The sequence below is a fragment of the Sus scrofa genome, chromosome 6 (assembly GCF_000003025.6).
Source record: "Sus scrofa isolate TJ Tabasco breed Duroc chromosome 6, Sscrofa11.1, whole genome shotgun sequence".
NCBI lineage: Eukaryota > Metazoa > Chordata > Mammalia > Artiodactyla > Suidae > Sus > Sus scrofa.
The window spans coordinates 128,594,273-128,608,756 of NC_010448.4; the positions used below are offsets into that span (position 1 = coordinate 128,594,273).

General features: G+C 41.0%; 1 pseudogene; it reads right to left on the reverse strand.

Moving 5' to 3' along the window:
• Positions 1–14,484, reverse strand: part of LOC110261398 — a 182,067-nt pseudogene that overhangs the window by 149,746 nt on the left and 17,837 nt on the right.

The window sequence follows — 14,484 nt, forward strand, 5'->3', positions numbered from 1 at the left end:
AGATCCTTAACCCACCGAGCAAGGTCAGGGACCGAACCCGCAACCTCATGGTTCCTAGTCAGATTCGTTAACCACTGCACCACGATGGGAACTCCGAGGATCATATGGTTTTTATTCTTCAGTTTGTTACTGCGGTGTATCACACTGATGGATTTGCAGATATTGAAGAACACTTGCATCCCTGGGATAAATCCCACTTGATCATGATATATAATCCTTTTTATGTATTGTTGGATGTGGTTTGCTAGTATTTTGTTGAGGATTTTTTTATCGATGTTCCTCAGTGAAATTGGCCTGTAGTTTTCTTTTTTTTTTTTTTGTGGAATCGTTGTCTGGTTTTGGTACCAGGGTGATGGTGGCCTCATAGAATGAGTTTGGGAGTATCCCTTCCTCTGCAATTTTTTGAAATAGTTTCCGAAGGACAGGTGTTAGCTCTTCTCTAAATGTTTGATAGAATTCACCTGTGAAGCCATCTGGTCCTAGACTTTTGTTTGTTGGAAGTTTTTTTAATCACAGTTTCAATTTCAGTTCTTGTGATTTCTCCATTCATCTTTTCTATTTCACCTTGGTTTGGTCTTGGAAGATTGTATTTTTCTAAGAATGTATTTTTCTAAGAATTTGTCCATTTCTTCTAGGTTTTCCATTATTGCCATATAGTTTCATATAGTAGTCTCTTTTGATTCTTTGTATTTCTGTGATGTCCGTTGTTACTTCTCCTTTTTCATTTCTAATTTCATTGATTTGAGTCTTCTCTCTCTTTTTCTTGATAAGTCTGGCTAAGGGTTTATCAATTTTGTTGATCTTTTCAAGGAATCAGCTTTTCGTTTTGTAGATCTTTTCTATGTTTTCTTTGTTTCTATTTCATTGATTGCTGCTCTGATCTTTGTGATTTCTTTCTTTCTACTAACTTTAGGTATTGTCTGTTCTTCTCTCTTGAGCTGCTTTAGATGTAAAGTTAGCTTGTTTATTTGAGCTTTTTCTTGTTTTCTGAGGTGGGCTTGTATTGCTATAAACTTTCCTCTTAGAACAGCTTTTGCTGCATCCCATAGGTTTTGGAGTGTCATATCTTTGTTGTCATTTGCTTCTAGGATTTTTTAATTTCCTCTTTGATTTCTTCAGTGATCCATTGGTTGCTTAGAAGCATGTTGTTGAGTCTCCACGTGTTTGTGTTTTTTGCAGATTTTTTCTTGTTGTTGATATCCAGTTGTATAGCGTTGTGGTCAGAAAAGGTGCTTGATATGATTTCAATTTTCTTAGTTAGCAAGGTTGGATTTGTAGCCTAGAATGTGATCAATCTTAGAGAATGTTCCATGTGCACTTGAGAAGAATGTATATTCTGTTGCTTTTGGATAGAATGTCCTATAAATATCTATTAAGTCCATCTGGTTTAATGCATCATTCAGCGGCCTGTGTTTCCTTATTTATTTTCTGTCTGGTTTATCTGTCCATTGCTGTAAGTGGGGTGTTAAAGGCCCCCACTATTATTGTGTTATTGTAGATTTCTCCCTTTAAGGTTGTTAGCAGTTGCCTTATATATTGTGGTGAACCTGTGTTGGGTGCGTAGATATTTAAAATTGTTATATCCTCTTCTTGGACTGATCCTTTGATCATTATGTAATGTCCTTCTTTGTCCCTTAAAATATTCTTCAGTTTATGGTCTTTTTTTCTGATATGAGTATTGCTACTCCAGCTTTCTTTTGACCCCCATTTGCATGAAATATTTTCTTCCATCCTCTCACTTTCAATTTGTATGTGTCCCTAGAAGTGAAGTGGGTCTCTTGAAGACAGCATATATATGGGTCTTGCTTTTGTATCCATTCAGCAAGTCTATGTCTCTTGGTTGGGGCATTTAGTCCATTCACATTTAAGGTAATTATTGATATGTATGTTCTTTTTGCCATTTTATTCATTACTTTGGATTTGTTTTTGCTGCTCTTTTTTCTTTCCTTCTTCTCTTGTTCTTTTCTGCCTAGAGAAGTTCCTTTAGTATTCATTGTGAGGCTGGTTTAGTGTTGCTGAATTCTCTCAGCTTTGCTTATCTGTGAAGCTTTTGATTTCTCCTTCAAATCTGAACGAGAGCCTTGCTGGGTAGAGTAATCTTGGTTGGAGGTTTTTTCCTTTCATCACATGAAGTATATCATGCTACTCCCTTCTGGCCTACAGAGTTTCTGTTGAAAAATCTGCTGATAGCCTTATCAGGGTTCCCTTGTATGTTAGTTGTTTCTTTTCCCTAGCTGCTTTCAAGATGTTCTCTTTGTCTTTAATTTTGGTCAGTTTGATTAATATATGTCTCGGGGTGTTCCTCCTTGGGTTTGTTTTAAATGGTACTCGTTGTACTTCCTGGATTTGAGTGAGTGAGTCCTTCCCCATGTTAGGGAAATTTTTGGCTGTTACTTCTTGGAATATTTTTTCTGTCTCCTTCTCTCTTCTCCTTCTGGCACCCCTATAATACGGATGTTGGTACGTTTAGCATTGTCCCAGAGTTCTCTGAGACTCTCTTCATTTGTTTTCTATCTTTTTTCTCTTTTCTGTTCTGCATCCACAATTTCCACTAATCTGTCCTCCACCTCGCTTATTCGTTCTTCTGCCCCCTGTATTCTGCTGTTAGCTGCTTCTAGTGAATTTTTTATTTCAGTAATTGTATTTTGCATCTCTTCTTGTTTAGGTTTTATATCTTGTATCTCTTTGGTCAGTATTTCCTGTAAGTTATCCATTTTTGCCTCCAGTTTATTTCCAATGTCTTGCATCATCTTCAGCATCAACAGTCTAAAGTCTTTTTCCTGGAGGCTAAGAATCTCCTCCTTGCTTAGCTGTTTTTCTGGGGTTTTTCCTTTCTCCCGCATCTGAGTTATAGTTCTCTGTCTTTTCATTTTTATAGCTTTTTTGTGTGGTGACCTTTTTACAGATAATAGAGTTGTAGCCTCTCTTACTTCTGATGTCTGCCCCCCTGTGGCTGAAGTCAGTATGAGGAGCTTGGTGTAGGCTTCCTGATGGGAGGGGCTGATGCCTGCCCCCTGGTAGGTGGAGCTGATTCTAATCGCTCTGGTTGGTGGGGCTTAGTCTCTGGATGGGATTAGAGGCAGCTGTGTGCCTGAGGGTTCTTTAGGTTTGAGGGGTGGGGCTGTGATCCCACCTGGATTGTTGTTTGCCCTGGGGCTTCTCAGACCTGACTGACGGGTGGGGCCAGATTTTCCCAAAATGGCCACCTCCAGAGAAAGGCAGGGCTACTGAATATTCCTAAGAGCTTTGCTTTCAATGTCCTTCCCTCACAACAAGCCACGTTTGCCCCTGTTTTCCCATGATGTCCTCCAAGAACTGCAGTCAGGTTTGACCCAGATGCCCATGGAGACTTTGCTTTGCCCTGGGACCCAGAGCACGTGAAAGTCTGTGTGCGCCTTTTAAGAATGGGGTCTCTGTTTCCCCCAGTCCCGTGGAGCTCCTGCACACAAGCCCCACTGGCCTTCAATGCCAGATGCTCCAGGGCTCTTTCTCCCCATGCCAGATCCCCACACATGAGAGTTTGATGTGTGGCTCAGAACTCTCACTCCTGTAGGTCAGTCTCTGTGAACCAGTTAGCTTCCAATCTGTGGAGCTTCCCACCCAGGAGGTATGGGGTTGTTTATATCATGAAATTACCCCTCTACCTCTTGATGTGTCCTCCTCTTTTTCTTCTGGAGTAGGATATCTTTTTTAAGGTTCCCTGTCCATTTGGGTGAAGAGTGCTCAGTCTTTAGTTGTGAATTTTGTTGTTTTTAGGAGAGATGTTGAGCTCCAGTCCTTCTATTCCACCATCTTAATCCCGTCTCACAGCCAATTCTTAACCTACTGTCTTCTTGCATCTCTCAATCACTGGAGAAGTCCACCAGTTGCCATCCTTGGGATTGGTTCATTAACTGAAGAGAGCTGGAAAACATTTTTCTGTTCTCTTGAGTGTCTTGAGTATCTTGGAAATTGACTCTATGAGGCAAGAGGTTATAACTGATTGAATATTACCTGATTTTTTCTTTGAGCACACCTTTTTTTTTTTGTGACATGTGGAAGTTCCTCAGCCAGGGATTGAACTTGTGCCACAGCAGTGACCTAGAATACTTAACCTGCTGTGCCACAAGTGAATTCTGAATATTATCTCATTTTTAACAGCTGCAACCTTGGAAATTTTTTCTTTGGATGGCATGAAATATATATTCCATTAATTATGTTGAAATCTATAAAGTACAGATATTCATCTCTTTCTCCTTAAGTAAAAGAAGGTGGCTACAAGACACTGTAGTTTCTGAGAACAAGATCTATTCCAAAACCAAGATCAGCACCAGTGTTGTACACAACACCAAATCAAATGAGGATTTACTTGTGAATTACAAGATGATGGATTAGAGAGACTTCCAAAGAGGAAAGCTGACAGTCCAGAGTTAATCCTCTCCTCCTGGATGGTGAAATTTATGGATAAATCTATGAATTATAATGAGTGAAACATAAAGAACTACATAGTAGGCCAAGGTAGCAGATCCTGTGACCAAGATTTGATGGAAATTGGAGTCAAGTCAAGGAACTGGGTGAGAGACTAAAGGTTTGAATAGAGGAGAAAAAAGAAGTGGATTTTATCTTTGTAAGCCTACTTCCCATCATATAATGGAGTCAGCAAGGCATAAGCTGACCAAAGTTCCTTCAGAAGCAGAAAATCTTCATAGCAGTAGTTAAAGATATTCCACTACATTCACTTTTTATTATATAAAACAACTGGTAACATGCAGGATGACTGGGAAAGAGTTCTCATAAAATCTGACTTAGTAGTAGCATAGGATAGACATACAGATCAATACATTACCACTGAGTCTCTAAACAGAAATGTTCACATCTACAGTCAATTGACTGTTAGTAAAAGTGACAACTAATTTAACAGATGGTGCTGGGACATCCGCACACAAAAGTATAAAATTAGACCTCTGCATCATACCGTATGTAAACATTACTCAAAATCAAGAACTAAAACTACAAAATTCTTTAAAATATAGGTGTGTTATCTTCATGACAAGATTTAGAAATTGTTTCTGAGAAATCATAGGCAAAGACAAAAAATAGATTAACTGAAATTCATCAATATTAGAAACTTCTGTGCTTCAAAAGACACTATTAAGCAGGTGAAAAGGCAAGCTCCTTAATGGGACAAAATACTTGAAAATCCTGTATCTGGTAAAAGATTTGTACCTAAGACACAAAAAATAAAAACTCTCACAGTTCAATAATAAAAAGAAAAAATCCAATTGAAAAATTGGCAAAAAGTTGAATAGACAGTTCTTCAAAAAAGACACACAAATGGATAATAACCACATGAAAACATCCTCAACATTATTAGTCATCAGAAAAATGCAAATCAAAACCACAACGAAATCCCACTTCACACCTACTAGGGTGGCTATAATCAAAACAACAGGTGTAATGCTAAGTGTTGACATGCATGTAAAGAAATTGAAATGCTGACACACTTTGGATAAAAATGTAAAATTGTTCATCCACTCTGGAAAACAGTATGGTGGTTCCTCAAAAGGCTAAACAATATTAACATATGTTACAGCAATTCATAGCTATGAGTGCACTCCCAAAAGAAAAGAAACGGAAATATAGCTTCACAACAAAAGTTGGACATAAATGTTCACAGTGGCATTAACAAGAAAACAAAAGTGGAAAGAACCCAAAGGTCCATCAACTGAAGAATGGAATAAATAAATACGGTATGTCCATAAAAAGGAATAGTATTCAGCAATAAAATGAAGTACTGATACATGTTACAAAATAGATGTAGCTTGAAAAAATGTAAATGAGAGTAGGCAGTCAGAAAAGACCCCCAATTGTGTGATTCTATTGATATGAAATGCCTAGAACAGGCAAATCCCATTATAGAGACAAGGAGGAGAATAGTGGTTCCCTAGGGCTAGGAAGAGTGGGGAAGAGGAAACTGGCACAGGGCATTGGCTAAAAGGTATAGGGTTTCTTTTCAGGGTGATGAAAATGTTCTAAAATTGATTGTCGTGATAACTGCATAACTCTTGGAATATATTAAATGCCACTGAACTGTACAGGTTAAATGGATGTTTTATATTTCAGTAAAGGCATCGCCAAAAAATAGCTGATGCTTTGGGGTCAGTAATGGTATGCTATTCACCTTTAGATCATTGACTAAGGTTCAAGACATAAGAGAGTCAACACAGTGCCCTTTCGAATAGGAAAAAGCTGTCTTTTTTTACTCATATTAAGTCTATAAAATTAATAGGAAAAGCTCTGTTTCACTGCTCAAAGCATTAGGTAATTTATATTTTCCCAAATTAAGTGATTTTGGGGTCCCAAAACTGATTCAAAATTACCTTATGTTTCAGTGTATTTATCTGAATATACATTTCAGTTTGATTGGTTTTTAAATCCCCATGGAAATTAAGCTCTCCATTTTCATATTAATTAATATTCCTTCTTGTCATTTTTTTTTGTCTTTTTTTTTTGCCATTTTTTGGGCCGCTCCCACTGCATATGGAGGTTCCCAGGCTAGGGGTAATCAGAGCTGTAGCTGCCAGCCTACGCCAGAGCCACAGCAACGTGGGATCCGAGCCGCGTCTGCAACCTACACCACAGTTCACGGCAATGCCAGATCCTTAACCCACTGAGCAAGGGCAGGGATCAAACCCCCAACCTCATGGTTCCTAGTTGGATTCGTTAACCACTGTGCCACGATGGGAACTGCCCTTCTTGTCATTTCTAAGAGTTTCGTAAAACTATAGAAAGATACAGAATGAGTAAGTTAAGTTCTTTAAGAGTAAATATTTAATAATTACTTTTACCTAAACAGATATATGTTCTACCATATAACAAACAAACCTATGAATTATGATCCTTTCCCATTTGTTCTAATCTCATTTTTTTGAAACAATAATAACTAAGTTATAATTTCTGATAAAAAATATGAAGAATTTTATAAACATACACAGTAGGTAAAGTGTACATGTATATATATATTACATTATAGAGTTCTTATATATACATTATTTTTAATATCTATTTTTAGTATGTTAATATGAAATACTAACATATCTTATTATTAAATGTTGGCAATAAACCAGAGATCAGTACCCAAGGTGACCAAGGAGAGCATACTTATAGATGAATGTTTTGAAAAAATACAAAATTACATTTTTGTGGTCACTGATCACGGCCTATAAAAAGAAAATAAAGTACACATGAAAAATATCAAGGTATTCATTCACTCAACAGATAAAAAAAGAAACAAGAGAGAAAAATCTTTGGAGTCTGAATTGAGGGACAAAAAATAGGCAGAGCTTTAGTAAAAAGGAAATCAGCAGAGAGAGAATGTGTAACAGTCTCCTCAAGACTGTTTTAAGAGATCTAAAAACGTTTGTTGGTACAATGTTAACAAAATGCAAAACAACACAAAGTTAAATGAGAAAATAATATTGATGAGAATCAGGTAATAACCCTAAGTAGGCAACAAACCTAAGTAGAATCAACCCTCAAAATCCACAGTTTTGGTTCCAAGATCCCCACATACACTGTGGATACCAAAATCCACAGATGCTCAAGTCCTTTCGATATAATGTTGTGGTATCATATACCCTGCACATCTTCTCATATACACAATAAATCTTCTCTAGATCAGTTCTAATACCAAATACAATGTAAATGCTATGCAAATATTAGTTGTAAATACAATGTAAATGTTATGTAAATAGTTGCCTGCCTGAGGTCAACCCAAGTTTTGATTTTTGGAACTTTCTGGAGTTTTTTTTCTTAGGTTTGTTGAATCCAGGGATGCTGAAGGTGAACTGTACTCAGCAAATAGAAAGGAAGCCATGTGGAAGCTTCAGAGACACTGGGAAATACTATTATTATTTTTTTCTGAGTTGTCAAAATATGATCACTAATTTTACTTATTTATTTTTGCCTTTTTTTTTTTTAGGGCCGTACCCACGATATATGGAGGTTCCCAGGCTAGGGGTCTAATCAGAGCTGTAGCCGCCAGCCTACACCACAGCCACAGCAATGCAGGATCCGAGCCGCTTCTGTGACCTACACCACAGCTCACAGCAACACCAGATCCTTAACCCACTGAGCGAGGTCAGGGATCAAACCCACAACCTCATGGTTCTTAGTTGGATTCGTTAACCACTGCGCCACAACGGGAACTCCCAGAAGTATTGTTTCTGTATCCCCCTTCTTCCTGCAATTTATTTCATCTGTCTCTCCCTCAGATAAATTCTTAGTGGGGATATTTAGATGTGGGGATAATCCATTTGTTTTGAAAATGTGTTCACTGATATATTCTCTAAGGGTATTCCAAACAACTCACAGGCAACAGAAGTTTTTCCCCCAAAACAAAGGATTCCAATTACCATGTTTTTGTGACCAATACATATTATTAAATGATAATGTGTCACAAAGAAATATCTTCATATTCCTACTAATGATTGCTATCTAACATTGTTAGGTATATGGCAAATGTTAAATTACTTATCCAGTTTTCGAGATTGGTTTTCACATTGCTTTCGGTTTTGGTGAGGAAAGCTTATAGATCCACGAGGACAAGCCTGACATAACTGTGAGTGTCACGATCTGGCGTGGAAATAGCTCTCTAGCCCCATCCCCTTCCCTCGTTGCCATCCCCATCCATGTTGACCACCGAAGATACTTAAACACAGCACCGCCAAACCACTTGTGGTTCTTTTACATGGCTCTGCTTTCTGCCCCAGGATGCCTCTTTCAGGAAGTTTCCCTTGATTTTTCCTTGGAAGACATTTAAAAATATTCTCCTGTTTCACCTCTTTGCCTTGTACAACCTTGTCTCACTGCATTTTTTCACAACATACATTGTTTTTGCTTATATGTTGGATACCTCTACACAATTGAGTTCATAAAAGGTGGGAATAGTGGTTGTTTATCTGTGTATCACTGGCACACAGCAGGCACTTAAGTTTATTGCATGGGTCTAAAGTGAATTTGAGTTGCATTTTTTTTGTTGATTCTCATCTTTTCCTTGAACTGTCCTCACCTCTGCTGCTAGCTACTAGGCTAAAAGTGCACATCCTTGCACAGAGAATGCAGAGTACTACTAATACTCATAGCAAAAGGAATAGGAAGTATGGGGCAAAATGTAATGTTTTCTCACTTCTTTCCCAATTTCATTCGCAACTGGTCAGTTTGACAGTGTTAATGTTCTTGGTTACTCCTTACACTGGGAGAGATGCTCAACAAGATCACTTTTTAACTTGTTTAAGAGGAAGAAATGGCACTATATTACCCATAACATACTTTTTATGTCTCAGAGAAGAGTACAGATGCATTATCATATTTCATTATAATGCACTTTCGGATTTAGTCTTGCAGAGGTATCTGTAGAGCAGCATTGTCCCAAAGAGCTTTCCAGAATGGTAGAAATGATTTATAATGATATTTTTACAATAACCTATAAGCAATAGCCACTAGCCACTTGAAGCTAGTGAGCCCTTTCAATGTGGCTGGTGTGATTGAGAAACTGAACTTAATTTATTTAACTGAACTTTATTTAAATGTGAATAGCTGGGAATTCCCATTGTGGCTCAGTGGGTTAAGAACCCAACTAGTGTCCATGAGGATGCAGGTTCAATCACTGGAGATCCCTGGCCTTGCTCAGTGAGTTAAGGATTCGATTCCTCATGCTGGGAGTAGGTCTCAGATGAGGCTCAGATCCTGTGTTGCCAAGTTTGTGCTGTAGGCCATGTTGGCAGCTGCAGCTCTGACTTGACCCCTAGACTGGAAACTTCCATGTACTGCAGGTGCAGCCCTGAGGGAAAAAAAAAATTAAATATCCACAAGTGGCTGGTGGCTACTGCATTGGACAGTATAGTTATAGAAGATTTGTGTAGGTTTAAGTCTAGTATTTGATAGGTAAACATTAGCTTATGGTGTTGTACCTTTAAAAGAAAAATCTTTTTTTTTTTGGAGAGTACTTTGAAATAGTTTTATTGGCTCATAAGACCCTTGCATATAAAAAAAAATGCCCAAAACACTATGTAATATTAACTCACAATTAGATATTTTTACCAAATAAAACTACCCAGAATATAAATTTTTTAGAGAAAAGGAGAACCTATCGAACTGGATTCTGAAATGACATTATAACTTAAATACTATTTTGAAATATATAATTCCTTATAGCATTAATTTACTGCATGAAACTGCCAGATCACTTCATGAGCATAACGTCACAGAGTGCAAATGAACACAACTTCAATGCCACACATTTAGCTGAAGTAGCTGTGCCCCTGCCCAGTCCTCTTACCTTTCTGGCACAAATGTTGCTCAGTTACACTTCCACCAGGCCACTCACCTTGCAATCCAGTGACTGTCTGGCCCCCTAAAGAAAAGAACTATCCTCCTCTGCCTCAGGCCCAGTCAGCACTTCTGCTGCTTAAGGAAATCCACTCCCCACCATTCCTCAGGCAGGTACTCCTGGTCTACCAGCTCACTGTATGCAGGGTTGTACTTATAGCCCTGGCCACAGGCCAGATCCTCAGGAGCCTGGTGGATGTGTTGCACAGGTGGACGGGTGGCTCTGCAGGCAGGCTTTGATGTTGTTGTAGGTGCTGTACACCTCCATAGACTTGGGGGATGGGGACAAGTAGACCACGTGCTGGGCCAGGAGCACCTCACATTCGGGTATACCGATAAAGTGACAGGCACTTAAAGTGGTAGGCAGCCGTGGCTTGGGTTAATGCGGATGGGTCTGCCAGTACAAAGTCCTCGCTGGCAAACCTCACAAGCCACCTGGCCACATAGAGCAGGTCCTCACTGCCCTCCAGCATGTGGCCCAGCCAGTGGAGCAACCTCTGGTCGGAACCCCACATGGCCCTGTGAGGGTCTCAGATGCAGCTGTAAGGCCCTCTCCTGTGAGGTCATATTGGATGGGAGAGCGCTGGAGGCCTTCTTTCACATCGCTCTTGGTGACCAGGACTCAGCTGGGAGGGTGGGTCTGCCCGCTCTTCTTCCCAAACACTTTCCTGGTGCTGAGCCTGGCCAGCACTGCCAGCTGCAACCCATTGAGTCCAGGTTGGGCATTCCATGTCTGAGGTGGGCCAGCAGCTTTGTTCTCTGTGAACATGGAGGGCTCGGAATTGCTGTTGTTGCTGTGGCTCAGAGGGTCACAGGGGAGGCTGGAGTCCAGGATGTGAATCCCCAAGGAAGTTGGATCACAGGCAAGAGGATAGTCACCACAGCCTCCACTGGAAGCTTCTCGAGATCAACTGACAGCTCATCAGAACAGCATTGATCTGGAAGGAGGGGTTCTCCATGGTGGCCAGATCAGGGTGATGGTTTCACTCTCTACCTGAGGAAGGAATGTGTCCTGCCGAGATTTATTAAATTGATGAATCTCATCGATAAAAAGGATGATGTTCCTCTTGAAAAAGCTCTTCTCATTCTGCGCTTGTTTGATGATATCATGCATATCAGCTGTCTTGGCGCTGGTTTCCGACAAGGTCACATATCTTACCCTCTTGCTGTTGATGATGATGTGGGCCAGCGGGGTCTTGCAGCAGCCCGAGGCCCTCACAGGATAAGCAAGGGCACCTGTTGGCTTCCAGCAGCCAGTGCAGCATCTAAGGCCCTATGGCACGGCCCTGCCCCACGAAGTCCTGCAGCGCGTTGGGCTACAGCTGGCACTGCCACCGGCCTGCCCTCCAGCATCTACCACACCTCCTCTGCCTTGGATGCCCGTGTATGCGAGCACTCCCCAGGCCGAAGATGGTGGCTTCCGCGTCCTCCTCGCCGACCGCGTCCCCGTCACCAGCCGCCTCTTCCTAGGGCGACTCCGCCTCGTCCCAGCTACTCGGGGACTTGCTGCCCGCAGCCGCCTGCTGCCCCGCGCCCTTCCTGCCCAGGCTGCCGAGCCCCGCCACCGGGAAGAGGTGCACGCCGCTGGGAGTGGGAGGCGTGTGGTAGCACTCATGGCTCTCCGTCTCCCTGACGCCGCCACAGTCCGGCTCCTGAGCGTCTCCCTCGCTGCTCTCGGCAGCCGTCACTGTGGCCGGCTGTTGGAGCGCCGAGTTCTCCAACGGCCAGCGCCGCAGTCATCGGTCCACGTAAGAGTTGATGTGCAGGGCGGGCACGGCCCGCTGGCACTGGAGACACCGCACCCGGGGCACCGAACCGGTGAGACTGAAGGCCACTCACCTCCATGGCGGCCCACGCCGTGCGTTGCCCCGGAGCTGCGCGACCCTCACTCGGGGAAGCGGCAGGACGCGCGCGGGCCAGGGGGGGGCGCAGTCCATGCCTCACATCTTCCGCCCTCAGCCGGCGGCCCTGATGCCCCGCGAGGCGCGGGGCGAAGGTGAGTCCCCCAAAGGAAAATCTTCTTTCATTTTCTAGGACTTAACACTATATTTCCTGTTCAAAGATTGCAGGGTGTTTACAGGGTGATGTTTTTGACCTATGCAAGGCTTTCATATTGTAGAGCATCTGTCTGTGTTCTGTTTTTCCTGTAGTTCATGGGGTCTCCCATTTTTAGGAAAGAATGGAATGATTGTGTCATTATGATTTTGAGTAATTATTTTAAAAATCAAATGGATTTGAGCCTTGGTGTATAAACTAATTGGAACTGGTTCTTCTCTAAGACATAGCATGAAGAACAGGTGCTGTGTTGTCTTGCTGGCCATTGTATCCCCAAGTGTCCCCATACAACACCTGACACATAGCAAGTGTTCAGAAATACTTGTTGAATGAATGAACATTCAAATAATTTAACCCCTCTAATTTAGCCTCTCAGGGCATGTTGTGGAGCTGAACAGGAGGCTGAGTATCAGGAACTATACTGTAATTTGCAATTCTTCAGAGGAACGAGTGCAATTTCTCCAGGCACTATCCTTAACTCAGTGACCCAATTGGATTTCTTCCTTTAAGATACATAATAGGAGTTGTTACCCCTATGTGATGACGGATTGAAAAATAAAGTCACAAGATTTGGTGCTCAGGTCACATGGAAGGAGTTGGAAGTGTAAATCAGATTGAAGTAGTTGTTTCTATTGCTTTGTGCACTTGTCGGTGATGCTTCCTCAAAGAAATAGTCATGCACTGAACCATGTTAGTTAGAAAATTTCATTTGTAAAATCAAAGATGATTAATTGCATGTTAATAGAGTCTGAAAAGAGAGCTGAAAATATCTCTTCATCTGGCAGGACATTGAGAAAACAGCTTTTGTATGAGAAACAGGAATGGAAACATTTATTTCTTAAACCTCTAAATCTCAGTCTGTGGTGAATCTTAACACCCTAGTTATAAAATTCTCAAAGACGAAGTTTTAAAACATAAATAGAAACAGATGTTTAATTGTGCAGGTAACCTCTACAAGACTTTGAAATATTTGTCTAAGAAGGTATGAGATACATCAAGCATCCGTTCAGAGTGAGAGCCCTAAAGCCGAAATGGTAGAGTTCATTTTACATGGTAAATGCCCTATGGGTGGTTTGATGATGCAGCCCCACGTGTGGTCTGGTACGCAGACTCTTCTCTCAGTGTTGTGCATCAGACTTACCTACCTTGTAGGGTCATGTGTGGCTGGATTACAGGCTTGACCTCGTTCCTGGGACACAGGTGAGCTTCTTATCATTCTGCCACTATGTGTTCCACTTTATGAAAACTAATTTTAAACTAGGGTAAGGAAAACATAATTGAAAATATAAAAATCTGTTGTCTAGAAAAATCATATGAAAGTTTTTTTGGTGGGGATGGGGGTGACTTTATCTTTTAGTGATGTCTGCCTTCTTAGTCCTTTATGATTACTCTTCAGATGCCTTTGGTGTGACCTCTTTAGTGGTGATAGGATGCCCTCAAACCAAAACAAACTATTAACCATATGTCCCATAAATTCTTGCTGTTGCCCTCAAAACTGAACCAATACACAGCCATAACAAGATAAGACCCACCCAACCAACCAACCAAAATAAGAAAGCCTATGAGATTTGAATTGTTGCTTTTTTGGGGAGGTCTATAATATGAAGTCTTTTATAGGTGTTAAATGTGGATCACATGTGATGAAAAAATTTATATCTGCCTATCTAACTGTATAGCGGTGATACAGAATTCATACTGCACTAGATCAAGATGTAATCAGCCTAGATGATCCTATGGGACTGCTTGGATTCAGGTGTATAGTTTCAGAATCATTTTGAAGTTTTATTGAGGACTGTCTTCAGTGACCTTGGTCACTAACTTGGTATAAGAATTGAAGGAATTTGCCAGCTTCATTTCTTTTTCATCCGTGGAATTGGTCAGAGGATCTTGGACTTTAGTGTATATAGAAGCACTGGGGGATTGATAAAACCCAGATTGCTGGACCCCATCCCAGAGTTTCTGACCAAACAGATCTTGAGTGGCCTAATAATCTTCATTTCTTATAAGTTTCCAGGTGATGCCGATGTTGCTGATCAGAGGACTGAATTCTGAGAACTGTTG